Source organism: Equus quagga, chromosome 14, assembly GCF_021613505.1.
Source record: "Equus quagga isolate Etosha38 chromosome 14, UCLA_HA_Equagga_1.0, whole genome shotgun sequence".
Taxonomy (NCBI): Eukaryota; Metazoa; Chordata; class Mammalia; order Perissodactyla; family Equidae; genus Equus; species Equus quagga.
This window is the reverse complement of record NC_060280.1, coordinates 69,523,244-69,539,601: the sequence shown is the minus strand read 5'-3', so window position 1 is coordinate 69,539,601 and position 16,358 is coordinate 69,523,244. Positions and strand designations below refer to the sequence as shown.

Here is a 16,358-nt window from a genome sequence, read left to right as displayed (position 1 = left end):
GGTTTCTGTCTGGGTAAGAACATTTAGCACGGGATGACTGACAGCTCTGGGTACCTCTGGACACACGTGGGTCCTCTTAGCCTATGAGAATAAGTTCCAATTTTCCTTTTCAAGAGACTCTGTGTCCCCTGTCTGTAGAATACCCTCAGATTCCGAGCATGGACTTGTACTGCTGTTGCCTTAGTTAGCCATGAATTGATGCCAAGAATTGAGGACACACTTCTATGATCATTTTTTGTTGTTGGAAGGCTGTTTGGCTGATCTTGCAGGCACCTCTCAGAGGCAGTCAGTTCTCAATGATCTGCACATGGATTACATGCTTTTTGAATTATTCATGGATAATTTTTAATTCCAAACTGCCTGTGCCACTGCTTGACATGCTCCATTAAGATATCCCTCACTGTCTTCCCCTCAGCTAGGGATACCTAGGGAATGTTATGCATTCTGATATTAGCATAATAGAAAATAAACTGGGAGGTAAACTTATTGAAAAGTCATTGTATAACAATTTCCAAACCAGAAAAAGACAACTTTGGAGTAATCCCTTGTGGAGTTGGGTTATTTCTGCCCAAACATCCCTCCATGATTATTTAAAAAAAGTCATCTGTACGCTGACTCCATCTTCCTCCCAATGTCAGAACTTACGAGAATGTAATTGCAATATTGTACCCTGAACTTTGTGGAAGTTCAGGAGTGAGAGAGGGTATTGACACATATAAATTCTTCCGCCAACCTGAGATCCCATGGGGCTTGCTCTAAAAGCTTCTCCAGCCCTTTCTCAAGACACTCTTCAAGGGAGTTGACTCTGAGCCATCTCGTCCACCCTTTTAGACAGGATGAAACCCAATCAAGCAATGTAAAACCAACGTGAAAATTAGTTGTGCCCCATCCCCTCTTTGGTAAAAGCATCCCGTGCCTACTCCACTTTAAAAGTGGACCGTGCACTTTCTGCGTGCAGAGACTGCACGAACTGGGCCCCTGCTCTTTTCAGGGAAGGAATGTAAGCAGAGTCCTCAAGAAACCACTTGGCTCAGCAATTTTAGAGCTTGTTATAATTGGCCTGCCCTAAAAGAATTCAACAAGGTGTACCTGCGCCAAGGAAAATGCAAATGCTTTCCTGAAACAGAGGCATTCGGGGTGGATAAGAGGAGCTGGGCTCATCTGTGAGTGACCCAAGTAGAAAAGCAGGGCGGATAGAAAACTCAGGAAATCAGAGTGGCTCCGTTGGGACCATTTTCTCACTTAGCCATGGGTGGAGGCCACATCAGCTAAACTGACCAGACCAGGCAGGGTGAGTGGAGTCTAGAGGGCAAGAAGCTTGGGTAGAAGGCTTCCTCCTTCCACTATGAGCCTCGTTATATCCCTGAGGAGTAAAGCCAGTCTTCTTGCCCAGTCCAGCTCCCATCAGTTGCCCCAGTGATCCTCTGCTGGGCTCAGCATCTGCCACCTTCCCCTGGACCTTGAGAAGTTGACTGGGGAATGCTCTCTGACATTCTCAGGCCAGGAATAAACTAGCTGTGGACTGACTGCTCCTGATTCTCTATGGCTTCTCACATCCCTTATCTGTTAAAAATGTAGAAACTAAGAACCCTATTTTGTGTGTCTGTTACTTTTCTCCATGGCACCCTATAATTCTTTGCAGTGGGTTTTACATTTGGCATCCCCCCTCATTATTTGTGACCCCCATGAGAGTAGACCCAGTAGTACCTAGTGCTTACCATAGTCCTCACTCATCATAATTACTCAACAAATAATTGTTAATTGACTGACTGAAACTCAGATTACTGTGGGACATTTTATAGCATGATTTTTTACAATCATTTTGCTTTCCATTTCTATAACATATCAGAGCATGTAGGAGGTGTTCAGGCAACACTTGATGGATTCAGATTTTTCTGATGAATTAACAATCTTTTGCAGCCAGAGAAGTACTCTTGACTGCCCTCCTCTGAGAAATGAGGTAGTGGAGAAACTAAGTCTGATGATAAGTCTAACTTTTCTTTCTATTTCTTTCCACTCAGAAGATCTTTCAATGCCTAGTCTCTTCCTTGTCTCTCAACATTTATGCTTATCTCCAACTCTCACCATCTCTTGAAAACCCAAGATGCTCTTGGAACATCCCAGGTATCTTAGACCTCCCTGTAGGTGCTCTCTCCTCTTTCCCCTCCTCTAAATTTCCCTTACTGATCTCACTTTCTCCCTTTTCCTCCATCCTTAGCTTCTGTGTCTTTTCTCTCTTCCCCTTATGCCCTCCATTCCCTCTACTCAACCAGAGGTCAATTCATTAATGCTCCATTTCTCTTGTCTGCCACTCTCTCCAGCTTTCCCCTCATTTTTACATCTCTGCCCCAGTTCACATCACTCAAGCAATTCCAAACACGTAGCACATCCCAGCACCCTTCAAACTCCATAGTATTTCTTTCTTTCTTATTAGCAATCTTCACCTTTTTTATTTCTCCTCCTTCTATTTTTCTACCTTCCTAACTTGCACTGGAAGGCTTGTGCATGTATGCAAAAGATAGCGTAACAGGCAACAATTTCACCTATCCTTTTTACCAGTACCGTGTGTCATAAGTAGTGGCCACTCAAACTGGAGATGGTGTTTAAAAAATTTGCTATAATTCTGACTTTTAAAAATCCTGTCTAATTTTAAGTTCTGTCTTTATACTTTGAAAGAGTGCATACTAAAGGTACCATTTTTATTTTCCTTTGTTTCCATATCTTGCTGATGCATTTTGCTATGTGTGTATTTTTCTTATTTCCCCATTACAGTGGCCTAAGATGCAATTGGCTTTGGAGGCAACATTCAAATAGAGATCAGGCAATGCACAATCGGGGAAGATATGGAAGGAATTCAGACATGAGGGATGGGGGTGTTCGACAAGACAGCTTCCAAACAACTCTTTTAAAACCTAAGATTCTCCTTAAACTGATCAGAGTGTAGAGGTTTTGCCTTTTCCACTATGCTAATGGGCATTTTCCCCACCTAGGAGGTGCTTAAATATTGGAATTCCCTGAGATAGTAAAATAAATAATTCTGTTCAAAGGACGGAGGAGAAGGCAGCAGGCACCTTTGGATTTAGGTGATCATTGAATGTATTAGACCACGAGATCCCTCAATGGGAGTTAAATGCTCTGTGCGAGGATTTCATATATTTCTTTTGTCCAGTTTCTCCTTTTGGACCTCGGATTGTTCATAGACCCAAACACTCTGAGAGCTAGCGGGGTCCCCAAGCATTATTTGAGTCCAGTATGTCTTTGCGTTGGGTGTTCTCCTTGACAAAGAACTTCCAATGACAGAGCCCTCCAACCTTCTCTAGACAGGAAGTGACCTTTCCAATTACGGACTGAAGTGGTAGAATATTTTTCTTCTAGTGAGTCAAAAAGCATCCTCTTTGGAGTTTCCCCCATTGGTTCCATTCTGTTCCCTGAAACTCGGCAGAGAAAATCCCATCCTTTTCTACCTGAGAGCCCTTTGGATGTTTGAAGATGGCAATTATTTCCCATACAGAGTTGTATCTTCATCTGCGTAAACATTTGCAGTCTTCCAAATTCCTCATGACATGACTTCCGGTCTCTTGTATACTTCAGTTGCTCTCTTTTCAGCGTATTCCATTTTGCCCGATGTGGGGTCCAGTGCAGAATGTATGTTCTGACCAGCCCAAAGGAGAATGTGACTCTCTTTCCCACTCCATTCATCTTCCTGTTTTTCAACCCCTGATGCAGTGTCCTCCACATGCCCCAGACGCCCTGTTACCTTCTCCTTGAGAAGTATTTCTGGACTGTTATTCCATCCTTCACTGCGGTCCTATCACTGACGGTCCTCAGTTGTAGAACCATTTACATGAGAGGCAATCTTTTGTTTTCGTAGCTTTCCTTGAATTCTCCAAATCCTTGTTACCGTTTTTCACTTGGCTTGAGTTTAAGTGTCTTCAGGGCAGGTTGCCTTTTTCGTATTCATTCCAGAGCCCAAGATAAGTCTGAGAAACATTTATTCAGTCCATGGTCAGTAACTATATCATGAATTGACTTATCTTCAGCAGCAGCATCGTTTTAGTGGCACACAGCTCCTTTTGTTTGGTGTTTGTCTGTTTTCTCTTTATTCCTGTAGTGTCTATGTTGCTTATGGAGGAAGAGCCTATGAAGAAGCTGTGGTTTTTAATAAACGGAATTTTATGATTTTACTCTAAGTTCCATCTTCCCGTGTGGTTCAGTACAGAGCTGCCACCAACATCCGGGAGGTAGTGGAATTTAATAGAGATCAGTGGGACTTGGCTCAATATTTGGTTTGCTGAAATTCATATGAGGCGTTCTATGTTGATCCCTTAGTCCGAGTTCTCTTGCCAGGATGGCTGGAAGAGTCACTGAGGCAATGTGATATGGTGAGAAGCATTCTAGGCTTAAATAGATTTGAGTTTGATCCCTATCTCTGTTACTTAGTTTATGGTCAATTAACCACTCTGATCTCAGTTTCTTCATCTGTAAAATGGAGTTAACTTAACTTCACAACCAAGATCTCAGAACTGGTATGATGGTGAAATGAGATAATGTGTCACAACACATATGGTGAACTCTGGCCAGTGCACTGTTGTCATTCTGCAAAGCTTCCTTATTCAGGCCCCACTACCAGTTCTGTTAAATAAAGAGCATCCCGAGAGGCCCATTGGTTGTTTCCCCTGCATTCGACATAATGACGAATTTTCTCCTGCAGGCTCAGTCTGGGTCTCTCTGTCTGTGTCACACCCAACATGCTGTCCTCATGGCTGGAGAGTCAATCAATACTCCTTAATGGTGCAGCTCATTGCCCTGCACTGAGGAAGGTCAGTGAGCATCATTTCCCCTTCTCTCCAGAGACACAGTATAGTCTAGACACATGGGGCAGGAGGAAGTCAGGAAACCTGGGCCCTCAGCTTCACTGAGGGTTTTTCTAGTGTACTGGACACCTTATTTGGTTGCATGAGCCTCTGATCCTATTTGCAGAAAGAGTAATCTATTTGAATTCCTACCTCCTTCCAGAGTAGGAGAAAATGAATGAAATTTTATCTCTCAAGAAAGATACCATTTGGACATACAGTCTGTTTCCCGTCAAGGTGGGGAGCAGTAAGTTGCCAGGGCTCCAAAAGGCCATGTGCCCACACTGATGAGCGTCAAGGAGACTAGACCATCCCCCTTTACTCAGACAGCGGAGACCACGCCTGTCTCCCCAGAACAGCCCTGTGTGAATGTCTGACTTTATGATACATTTGTGCCAGTGAGGGAATTGGGCATGAGGCAGAGGCAAATGGTTGCCAATCACCACTTCCCATACAGAGCAGAAGCTGTGCAAGCTCATGATTCACGCCATACTCACCTGGTCTCAGAGACTTCTAGGCACAGAGAACTCTGTCTCCCCAAAGTATTTCCCTGGTTAATTACGAGGCCCTCAACACTGCAATCGCACAGAGGCCCATTATTCGTGGCTGGAGTCGGACTCCACACCCTCTGGGGCACACTCCCGGGTTGTGTGCACTCTCTTCTCTCTGGCCCTCCTCCTGTGGAGGCACCGTCCCAGCTGGGTCCTGCCTTGCTATGCCCCACATTTCCCACAAGGGGGAGCCCCCGGAGGGCAGCGGAATTTTGGAAGCGCTGAAGTTTTCTCCTCCTGTCCTCTGATTCTCGCGCACCCAACTGTGAGATTTCTTTGTTGCAATGTTGGGGTCTGAGATAATACTTCTGGAGGCTGCGGGGAAGACAACCACAGCTGATACCAGCTTTTATTGTTTGTTGTTATTTATCTAGCATTGCAAACTAAAAGGAAGAAAAGTAACAAAGAACTTGAAGACTTTCATGACTCCCAGGCCCTGGATGGAGGCAGGCGGCACCAGACAGACAGAACCAAGAAATCAGAGGGGCAGCCAGGAGGTGCCTGTGGCTGCAGAGCCCAGGTAGGTGCCCGGGAGAGGACGACGGAGGGGCTCACGGGGGAGAGAGGCACAGAGACCCTGATGGTGGGAGGAGTGGATGTAGCAGACACGGCGTGGTCAGGAGAGATTAAGGGGGAAAGGCAGTGCAGAGAGGAGTTGGGAGACTGAGGGAGAGTGGAGGGAGGGGTCCCAAAGGAGCGCAAAAGAAAAAAAGGATGCTTGTAGGCTCTGATGCAAAAGACTGACCACAGAGCTGGAGAGGGAGGGTTTGTGAACTGAATCAGAGACTTAAACTGGTTTGAAGTTGGTTCCAACTCTGCCACCCCAGAAACTTCACAGGACATCAGAGGCTGGGAGTTTGAGAGCAAATGCTCAGTTGCACAAGAAAATTCAAAGTGAGTAGGTGTGCCCGAAAGTCGATCTAATCATCCTGGTTGTATGTCATATAGCCACACCTACTCCAGACTTTTGACCTAAACTAGAAGGAATTCTGGTCTGATGTTCCGGTCTGATGGCATTTTCAGGTCCTCTGCACTCTGAACTGATGTTTCAGACTCTCCCCTTCTTCCTTCCAGTCTCCCACGGCTGCTCTCAGTAATGGACTTGGAGTCACAAGTTCTCATTCCACCACTTAGTGAGAGGAGCTTAAGCAAGGAAACATCAGTCTCCTTTTTCTTTGTCTATAAAAGGGAGATAATAATATGTTACTGATGAGCCTTATAGGATTTTTCTGAGGATTGAATAAGTAAGATAATGTGAATAAGTGCTCTTAATAGGTTATAATTGCTAGCTAAATAAAAGATGGCATTAATAATAATTAATCAGTTAACATACCCTTACTACTCTCAGCGGGGTGTTTTCCTAGTGAGCTTTGGAGGAACCTGTGTGTGTGTGTGCGTGTGTGTGTGTATACACACTCTACTATTTGTGGGAAAATTTAAATACATGACCCCCTATTTCCACAGCACTTTCTAGAGTAACTTCTTTGGCAGATACGTGAAAAACTTTGTGTTCTTTCCCTTTTAGCCACCTTCAAATGTTCTTTTTCCCGGCCTCGGCTACATTTTTCTATTTCTCAGACATGCAGATAATGATCGATGGTGTCTGCCTGGCCACCTGAAGAGCGATTTGTCTGTGTCCTGGACACCGTGCTGCCCGAGTAAATGTCACACCATGTCTCAGGCACATGATCAGACTGAATATGCTTGAAAGAAGCAAATAAGAGGCTGTGTTTATAATCCCACCCCGTATTTCCTGCCTGGGATGTTCTTTCCAGACCACTTGTTACTTATTCATTGAGATGTCTCAGACGGGAAATTGGGTTCTGCACTCTGGGTCAGGCTGACTCGGTTGACCTATGAAGGCTGAAGTTGGCTTTGATGCTGTGGACACATTCACCCTTTCCTCGGGTTCCGGAAGCAGTGTGGTGTATGGGGAAAGAAGTGTAGACCATGGGCAAATCCCTTGACTTCACTGAACCTTCTCCTCCCCATCTGTCAAAAGAAGTTATTGCTTCTGTTTCTTTCTGCATCCAATGGGGGATGTGAGGCCACATGTGCAAGCTCATGATTCACGCCGTACTCACGCCAAAAACTTGTAACTCCACAGTGTTATCTAATTATAAGATATCGTCATCTGCCGCACGTTTCTTACTAATGATTTACCCGTATTTTACAACTTCAATTGTTCTAAAAGCTGTCTTTCCCCTGATGCTAATTCATTCTTTTATTTCTTTTCTTTTCCACCAATTGACTGATAAATCATTTATAGAGATGCCAAGTTTGTCATACACCTACTCACCTTCAAAAATTTGCTATCCTATCTAAATCCCATGTATAGATGCATAATATGTACATAGACTGTTTGTATTTTTCTAAAACCACCAAACACATATATACATCCCTTCTTCTTTCAAGCACGTACTTATTCCCCTTTTAATACAAAATATGTACAAATATATATTTGAGCAAAAAACACACACTGATGTTTACACAGCATACTCACTCAGAAAGCAGATTTAGTGGGGAAGAGGAATGCACACCTCTCTCAGCATTTCAGCTATTGTAGAGTCCAGAAGGGACCACAAGACACAATTCATGTGGTTAAAAAAAAAATCATGGATCAATTTCTGCCCTGTTCCTAGTAATGAATATCAATATCTTGCCTCTTCCAGACAGACTCTCAGCAGCTTCGGATATTTTTAAATGAGTTTTTTAAATACATTTGCAAAGTCAATTATTTTGAATCTCATCTGAAGCAATTAAAAAACATCCTGACATTTAAGGTGATATTTTTTCCCAAGTAAAATAATTATAAATAATACTAATTATGAACAAATCATTCAGTTACTCTCAGTCTGATTCAACCTTTAGAGTAATAAACCAATCCATTAAAACTCATCTTGCTCAAAGGACCAATTTGTTAAAAAATGTAGCGACCTTTCACCACAAGTATGATTGATGTTTTCTTTAACAATAATCAGAGCTGTCTTTCCCAGAAGAGAGTGTGGTCAAGTGGTAGCTATAGAAACTAGGGTGCTTTTATGCCTCTCTGGGTAATACTTCCCAGTTAGGTACAAAATGGTGTTGAAGATGATGAGGATGGTGATGATAGTGCACAAAACCCTGATTTCAAAAAGTCCCTTAAAAAGATTTCTGAAAGTCTCAGGGAAGTTGCTCACAAAAACTGACAATATCATTCATCACACTTGGAAAGATTTTAGATATGTCTTCTGTCTGCCTCTGGTGTGTTATTGCCTCCAAAGGTGTAGGGCGGGTATTTAAAAATATGGCCCACAGGCCAACTATAGTCTTCCCCCTGTTTCTATAAATAAAATTTTATCAAAACAGAGCACATCTCTTCATTTACAAGTTGTCGATGGCTGCTTTCCTATTACAAAGGCAGAGTTGAGTAGTTACAACAGAAACCATATGGCCCACAAAGCCTAAAATATTTATTTGGCCCTTTAGAGAAAAAGTTTGCCAACCCCAGGAAGGGTAATGAAGAAAAAAGCAAAAACCAGTTATCTTTGAATTTACCACACCAATTAATATTTGAGCAGCACTTTACAGTTTCTAGTCTGACCACCTTCTATTATGACAGGTTTTCTTATCCTCACTTAACTGATAAAGAAATTGCAAACTTTTCCATGGTCATTCAGCCGCTGAGTGGTATAGGTTGGACTGGCCTCCGAGAGGGAAGAGCATGGCCGGGAATGGCGGCCTTTAGAGAAACAGTAAAGGAGATGCTTTCAAGCTGCAATAATGGTTGCTTATCTCTTTCATCCACCCAGATGTGGTCATTGCCAGAAGGCAGTAAGGGAAGCAAAAATCTTGACATTCTGTTCCCTCTTTATCTGACCTTGGCCTGGGTGATTTTAACCTTGTTCTGCTTCTACGCCCCTACTCTCGTAACCAGAGAGTAATAAACAGAACTAATAAACAGAAAGGAGAGCAAAGTGCTTTGCAGTCAAACAAAACTAAGCTTTACTGCATCAACTCTCGCTTATCCATACTGAAGGAATGTATCTGCCTCGAAGTTGGCACTGTGGCAAGTATATTCTGAAACAACCAGGAACAGAAAGGTCTTTGTTTTGGAATATGCTATCTTTTTAGAAGCTTGCTTTTTGAAGCGGCAATTCCCCTCTTCAATATGTTTTTCTTTGACTCTCTGTATTATCAAAATTATATTTTCCCCCTGAGTTCATTCCGTCTACTTACAAGGTGGGCCACAAGGTGCTGGATATCAGGAGGAAGGAAGCCTTGAATGAAGACCTTGCTTTTAAGATTCATAGATATAAAACAAGTTGTTTGCAGAGACCAAAGTTTTTCTTAATCTTAAGTATTCTTGGAAAGGAGGTAAGGGATAAAATGGGAGGATGAGAATAAGAAACTCCTACGTCAAACCTTTCCTGAAGATTCTAAGCCAATGATAAGGATTTAAACAGTTGAACTAATTCACTTTTTCCACTCAACTAACTTTTATTTTGAGTGTCCACTATGGAAAGCACTTCTAGGAAGTGAAGGAGTCTCATTGACTAAGATTCAGATGTTCTTCAGGAAATGATTTATTAGAGAAATGAACATGTGCATACATGTTTATAATACACATTAGAAATAAGCAATGGAATGGGAATACAGGTAAAATCTGAGTATGCTCAAAGAAGTTATTCTTCCTGGTTGAACAATCACTGAAGCTATTGTGGAGGAAGTGGCATTTTGTCAGAATAAACATGTAGGTTTCAGACATTTGGAAATGGAGGAGGTGGGCATCCTAGGAGGAAACAGAAGGAACAAAGTCATAGAGCAAAGTAGAGGATTTGTATGTGATCAGAAAGTTGTTCATTCTCTTTGGAGCCTATGGTTATGTGGGAGTGGAGGAAGATAAGGTAGATGACGTAGGTCAGAGTCAGATCCTAGAGGGCCTTGAATTGTAGGATAATAAATTTGGTCTTTATTCTGCAGATGATGAGAACCATTGCATATTTTTCTTCAGAAGAGTTACATGATCATCCCTGTGATTTGGAAAAGAGTGTAACAGATGTTTGAAAAGAACTTAGAGCTAGGTCACAGTGAGCGGCTAGAGCAATGGTCCAGCAGAGATGAGTAAGGTAATGCCTTCGTCTTGTGCTCTAATTGCAAGACTGCTCCTCTATAACCTCACTACCAGAGGTTATGGCACTGGTGGAGGGCTTTCTGAGGGCATTTATTTAATGGCATGCCAGTGGCATTTACTCATAAAACCAAAAAGCCATTGGGGCCAGAAATAGGGGTTTTGGTTACTTCCCCAGACAGGATGCAGTTGGGGTGATTATACATGTGATTCATCGAGGTCGGGAAAGAAGCCCTCCACAAACAAACACCCCTCCCCTCCAAGCCCAGTGACTCATGGCTTCTTCAGTTTGGAAAGCTCTGGAGTCCAGGCAGAATTTGAGGTACGATGTTAAATCATAAATCTTCACTGGTCATTGTTACAAGAGAAACACTTTTATTCATCGTTCAAGCAGTAAGCATTTATTGAACTCTTACTGTTTTAGGCACAGAAAACATGGAATTATAAAACATAGCTCCTGCCATGAAATATTCTCCAGTTTAGCTGGGACAACAGATATAACATAAGTAGTAAGTGGAGTATCCCATAAGTGTTATAATAGATAAATACAAACAGTACTAAAAAAATCAGAGGAAAGACCCATAACTGCTTTGGGAGAGGAGGGATGGCATTGGCGTTGGGTTCTAAACACTGACCGCTCATCATTTATTCATTCAACAAACAATTATTGAGCACTTACTATATGCCAGACACTGTGCTAGGCATGAGATAACATGCCTCTATGGAGCTTACGTTCTAGTGCGAGGACTCATATTAAATACAGTGGGAACCAAACAAACAAATCTCAACCCTCAGGGAATTTACATTCTTGTAGAGGAACACTACAGAGATCAGCAACTAACACTGCAGAAATAAACTTTAGATTTGGGGGGTACCCAGTGTGACAAGAGGGCTTATTTATAGGCCTGCATTAGGATGCTCAAGTTGCCCTGACATTCTTTGGCTGGATTTGACAGATGGAAGATGGATATTCTTCTTACATGGATACTTGTAGCATTGAGTCCCCAGACATTCTGATTTTGCAGTATCTATCAGGCAAATGAAGTCTACTGATTCAGGAATCTGAGTACTGTGGTTTGGACTCACTGATAATTTTTCTATACCTTCAGTCTGACTGTTCTGCAATGGCCCGGTGCCATGAAGATAAAAACTTAAGACACTGGCTGACTCCTTGCTTAAATAATATTCAGGTCAGATTCTGTAACAGCCAACTCTGGCTTGGAGGTCATACTTGATTCTCATTTTATCAGGCTGTCTAAAATAACCAGGCCATGAGGTGGATACTGTTATGGTACTCATTGGAATGGGATTTGACCTATATAAGGAAAAGAACTAGGACAGAAACAGCTCTTCAGCCCATCACAGACTTGGAGAAATCCAGTATAAGCAAGTGCAGAATCACAGAGCTGGAAGGGACTCAAGGTGACTTAAGGTGATCCTGGCACCTGCCTCCAGGCAGATATATGCCTGTCTGGAAATTTAATATAAATTCTGGAACTCATTATTTTAACAATACATAAAAATTTACCTGTCCTGAAGAGTATAGTTCCCCTCAGGGCAGTGATGCTGCCTAGCCTTGGGCAAGACATCTTTGAAACTCCTATTTTACAGTAGACCTCAGAACCCATAGCATATTCTTCTGAATATACATAGTAGGAGAAAATCAGTGTCTTTGGAGGATGTTTTGCATTTTCAAAAAACCAAGTGCCATATTCAGTTGGTCCAGCTGAATGATACCATTTTTTATTAAAAATGAATTTAAATGCAGCTCTGAAATTATGAAGTGACATTTTTGTTTGGCTCATAACTGGTTCAAAAGGGACTTACCAGCAATTGCAAAAGTAATAAGTACCTGTTCTTCCAGGTGGCTAATTTGAGGGTATATGAGCTTTGGTGAACCAGACTACTTCTCACTCTACTTGATGAACTGCTTGAGGTCAAGGAGCCCTCCTTGTTTGTCTCAAAATACCCACCTACCACAGAGGCAGAAGCATGTCAGAGGCTGTTTGCTGAATGAATTAAAAAATAAGGTCATGACTTCATAATCATATCATGAACTCTTTGTCCATTTTTATTTTTTTCACCAAATATGAATCCCATGATCGCCTCTTACCTTAAAGCTAATTAGCCAGCAAATGGCAAGGGAAGCAGTCTGTGGTGCATGGAACACTCTTCTGGGAACAGAGTTCAAGTTCTAGTGTAAACTCTGTTATGAGTAGCATGGGTGGCTTTGGGAAAGGTACTTAAGCCTATGTCACCATCTTTAAATAAAGGGATTGAACTAGATGATAGGAAAAGGTCCATTTGAGGAACAAAATGTTGAGTAGGTACTTTGTGCCTACCTCTGTGCACATAGTGGGAGATTGTTTTTAAAGTTTTAGTGTTGATCAGGATTCTTGTGTTTTCAGGTGACATAAACCCAGCTTGATTTAGTTGAGGTAAAAAACCAAACTCCAGTAAGCACAGTGGTACACTAGACTCCAGAAATTACCAGAATTCGGGACTCAAGCACTTCCACGGCACGTTTCCTCCAGCTTTGTCCTAGGGTTCTCTCTTGCGGTCAGCCATATTCTCTTAGATCTGCTTCCTCCGTGAGCTGGGAGAAATTTACAAAGCCTCTAGGAAGTCCTCTGGGCCCGGAAAACAAGATGTCATGACTGGTAGCTGCTATTAGAGCCACCAGGTTGGCTGGAGAGAGGGACAGTTCCCCCAGAGAAGGGGCTGCTGCACAGCCAAAAAAATAGAGCTCCACTAAAGCCTGCCAACCCTGTTAGTTGCCCACTCCCACCCTACTCCTCTCGCTCCACGCACATTGCTGGTGACCTTCCACTCTTCTTGAAGACCCTGCCCAACTTCATTGCTTCTGACGGCTGCCTGATTTTTTCTCCCCCACGAGACTAGGAACTCCTCAAAGGCATTAACTGCCTTAATTGGTTTTGTGTTACTTTATTTATTTATTAGATTATTTATTAATTATTGACAGCCTACTGTGTACTAGGTTCTGGGGATTCAAGAACTAACTCAAGATCTCTGTTCTCAAGATGATCAAGGTCAAGAGGGAAACACGATAAACAGCCACTTGCAGTACAGTGCAGTGGATGAATCCACCACAGATGTCAGCGCTGGTGCTATAGGAGCATGCAGCACACAGGAAAGTCTCCTTCCTAAGCAAGGATGGATATTGAGAAGGACAGAGAGGGTTTCCGAGAGGCAGAAAAAGGCCATCCCTGGCCTGTGCCGGGTCCTGTTGAATGGGATTAAGCTGGTTGTGTAGTATCTGGAGGGAGGTAGTGCTCTTTGCAGTAAGAACAGCTTATGAGAAGTTCAAGGGATGCGTGAAAGTACACTGTAATCAAAGGCTGATGTCTGAGTGGGCTAGATAAGATGGAGATACACAGAATAATTGGGAAATAAGACAGTTTCCAATAAAATACGAATTTGACAGTACAATGCACTAGGAATCTAGAAAAATCTAAGATCACCATAGACTTATAAGGGAAATCCTTCAGAAAATGTGGGTATTACCTCACTTCAGGGGTTGCTGACTGTGGTAAACCTGAAATCAGAGTCTGAGTTTCAATCTCACTCTGACAGGTATTAGCTTGGTGATAATTTCTCAATCTCTGATTTTTACATCACAAAATGTAAACCTTAAAAGCAGAGGTATACTGAGGATAAAATAAGATATGTAAATGAAAGTACTTAGTAAACTATAAAGCACTATACAAACTTAAGTTATTCTTTAAATCTGCTTATCTTTAAAATAGAGTTCTTAATTGACAAGAATATTTGGAAGATATGAAAAGATGTACAAATATAGTTACATGGAAAGATACAACATTCACATTAAGAGTTATGTTAATTTTACTTACTGGTTAAAAATCTTGGTTAATGCTATTACAAAATGCATAATGTGTTTTCAGTTGACTGCGGCTTTTTATACATTTGTGACACTGAGGCCAAGGCAGACAAATACTACTTCAGGTAGGCAGTCTGACTCAGCTGGACATGTAATGTGCTAGGAATTAAGTCTTTGGGATGTTGTGATTATCAGATGTTCTCTTTACGAACTGAACTACATTTTTATAAACAGAAGGTCGCCTAAGGATTTCCTTCTAGCTATAGAAAGCTAAGCAGGGGAACTTTCCCTTCTGTGCCTCAACTTCCTCCTCTTTAAATGGTCATAAATACTGACGTCATTTTAACGAGTCACACTCACACAAAGGATCTGAAGAAGTGTGATCCCATTATATTCTGTGTGAGTCCGTCTTATGCTCTGGTCAGGTGTGGGAGAGGGCAGGGAAGTACATCCAACAGATACAGAATGACCCACTAATGGAATCTGAACTCTTTGAGCGCATCTCAAAGACTATGGGTGAACTACTAAAATGTGATTGACACAGTGGTTCAGGCACACCGTGTAAATAATCTTTCACTCCATGTGCTCCTTCGGTTTTCCAGAGCTCTTGGCTATTGCGTGGGAAGAAATCCCTGCCTAGTCTCCCACATTTGCCACCAAGGCCAACTCTGAGCCGATCATTACAGGAAAGAATGACTCTAATGCTTTTCCATGGTGGCCGTGAAAAGCTTGGAATGAGACATTAGAGGTTTGTCAGTCATTCTTGATCAATGATGAACCCAGAGAAACTGGAAGTGGAGGCTCATGACTCCCAGGTATGGGGTCAAAGACATGGCCAGTTGATAGTCATCTCTCTCCACCTGCTATTCAATCTACCTGGACCTAACTCTTCTGATAGCTGCCTTTCTAAAACTTATATAGGGAAGGAGAACATGGCTCCTTTCTTGGAACACCAGATCTATGAGGTATTGATACGAGTTCCACAAAATAAGAAGGGATTGTAAGGTCAAAAAAGTTCGAGATATTCTGAATATATCCCCATTGGAGATACAAAATGCACAAGCACAGATCTAAGGCTGCCAGTAAAAAAAATTGAACTCAACCTTCTCAAAGTTTTTTGACTATAGTACTGTTTTACTTAGCAATACTCGTTAGCACCTCTTGTTCCTCTGTATTACAGTTTGGAAAATGCTATTCTTAGAGAAGTTTCAGTAAGTCTCCTATTGTAGGCTGAAGCCTACGCCTTAGATTGAAGAAAAGTTGAACATAGCTTAGATACAACCTTGTAAATAGGGAATACATGTTTACCATCCCAAAGGTTCTTTTAAACAGCTCATTCTTTATTAAATTGGAGGTTTGTGGAGAGGGGGCTGAAATGAGCAATCAGCATTTTAGTCCATTCATCTAGTAAAGCTCTAGTTCCAAGATTAATTCAGAAAAAAGTTTTTCTTCTTTTCTGTTAAACTGACTAGATTTCGTGGAAAATCTCTTGAAAATGTTGAAATTGACTCTTCGTCTCTCTCCCCTCTGCCCTTTTGCCTTTCTTTATAAAGAATGAGTTTGGGTTTGATTTATAATTATTATGGTTTGTATTTCATGGAACCCTTTGGAAATCTACTCGCCAAGGGAAAGAGTAATAGCTAGTAGTCTTAGCTGTAATCACAGAAAAATCCTTTCCTCTCCTTCAACCTTTCCATTGCTGTGATCATGAGCCATATCTTTAATAGATCCTTTCCAATGAGGACTAAGATTGTGTTTTCTTTTCACAAACTCTCCAAGGTAGCTTTTCTTCCTACCCACAAAATAATTGGGAAGGTATTAGGTAATGGGATCAACTCTATTCATCATATGCTTTATTTCTTTCCTCCTCTCAGAAGCTTTCCTTGATCAACTTTCTCCCCTCTCGTCACTGTTTTCTGCTGCATCTCTTCAGAATTTATTCAATCCATAGGATGTCATTTTACCTATGGTGACACAATGCTTTG

General features: G+C 41.9%; 1 long non-coding RNA gene across 3 annotated transcripts in view; it reads left to right on the top strand.

The window, feature by feature from the left end:
- The window catches only part of LOC124225341 (uncharacterized), a 193,023-nt gene that overhangs the window by 141,433 nt on the left and 35,232 nt on the right, over positions 1 to 16,358 (top strand). For all 3 annotated transcript variants that reach the window (XR_006885063.1, XR_006885064.1, XR_006885065.1), the window contains exon 3: positions 5,779 to 5,924. This is a non-coding gene — a long non-coding RNA (uncharacterized LOC124225341). The remainder of the gene's footprint in view (positions 1 to 5,778; positions 5,925 to 16,358) is intronic.